Raw genomic sequence first — 1,683 nt, 5'->3', positions numbered from 1 at the left:
CTCCTCAAAACTTTTTTTTTTTTTTTTCCCCTCCCCTCTTTTCTTCTCCAAATTACTCGGCACTCATCACGCTGAATTAATCTAACTGGCAATTTATCCTTTGTAAATTAAATATTAGGGCAGGGTGTAGTCATTAGCGGTGACTAACTACCCAGCGAACGCTGGTGGCCTTCTGCTAAGGCAGCAAATACGTTTCCAAAGCGCGGCATTTTCTGGTGGCTTTTCAAAAAGCATCATCTCCCGGAGCTCTGGTGGCCACTGGAAGCTCTTGGCTGGTCTTTGGGCCCACCCAACGGGTCCCCTGGGAGATGGGTGGCCCCAGGAGATGCGAGTGGCAAAGCAGGCACCCTGTTCCTGCCCTGGGGATGGACCACGGGCCCTGGGAGCTCCTGAAGTTCTGATGGGGTGGAGGCAAGTGGTGTCCACCCCTTGCCATGGGACCAGCATCGTTTCCCCACACCCCGGTGAAGGTCAAACCCCAGCATGGAGACCTTTTGGGGTGGAGATGTGGAGCTGGAGCAGCTCCCTGGTGCCGTGTTTGCACCTCTGTGAGGGCTTTTACCCTGCTCCTGGTCCCCTTGATGCCACTATGGGACCAGCATCGTTTCCCCACACCCTGGTGAAGATCAAGCCCCAGCATGGAGACCTCTTGGGGTGGAGGTGTGGAGCTGGAGCAGCTCCCTGGTGCTGGGTTTGCACCTCCGTGAGGGCTTTTACCCTGCTCCTGCTCCCCTTGATGCCACCCAAGCTGTGGGATGGAGGCCATCACCCCAAAATGCGCCCAGCCCACCGTCCTCCCCACCATCGGGAGGGAGCTGGGGAGCGAGAAGATCCTGGGAAGTGAAGCTTTGCAGCCTCTTTTAATATTCTGTCTTGGGGGCCTGGTAAAAATAGACATTTGGGATGCATTATTGTTGCTGGAGTTTTATTGAACGCCGTTTATTGTTTTCAGATGCAATAAACCAAGCGGGGGAACCCAAGAGACCGAAGGGTCTAAACATCCTCCCAGCAAATCCCACCTTCCCCCCACTGAGCTGCGGCCCCAGTAATTACCCTGGGCTTGTCTAGGAGCTGGTGGCAATTAAAGCCTAATTACGGCCGGGCTCGCCTGTCATGGCGGGTAAAACTCTGCCCCGTTACCAGCGAGGAAACCCCATCCTACGTAGGCCGGGGAGCGATGCTCTTCAAATATTGATGAGGTTGCTCAATTAGCCTTGGCAATACCCCAGCCCTGGGGAATTTTATCAATTAATATCGTTGGTGTTGGACACGTCCCTCTCCAAAAGGGGGCTGGTTCCTGCTCCCTCTCGCTCCAGTGAAGGGGAATAAACTTGGCTGCCCTCGGGAAGAAGCCGCCGGTGTTTATTTCCCACGTGAAATTCGGCGTTAATATCACTAATTATCTCGGGGGTTGGGGGGGAAAACCCCACCCCGGGGAAAATCAAAGCCTGGAGGGGTGGGCTGCTGGTTTTGGGGTGGGAAATGGGGATCCCATGGGAGAGGTGGCTGGAGACGGGCCGTTCCCACGGTCGGAATGAATTTCTCGGCGGGGGGGGCGCAACAAAAAAACCCAACAACCAGCAAAAAATAACCCTAAACCCAATATTGAGTTGATTTTAAGCAAAGCCATCCCCAAATCCTCTATGCACCGTCTCGTGGTGGTTTGGCTGGGGGGGGGGGGGG

Source organism: Calidris pugnax, unplaced genomic scaffold (assembly GCF_001431845.1).
Source record: "Calidris pugnax isolate Ruff unplaced genomic scaffold, ASM143184v1 scaffold269, whole genome shotgun sequence".
Classification (NCBI taxonomy): Eukaryota; Metazoa; Chordata; class Aves; order Charadriiformes; family Scolopacidae; genus Calidris; species Calidris pugnax.
Note: the sequence above shows the minus strand (reverse complement) of the source record.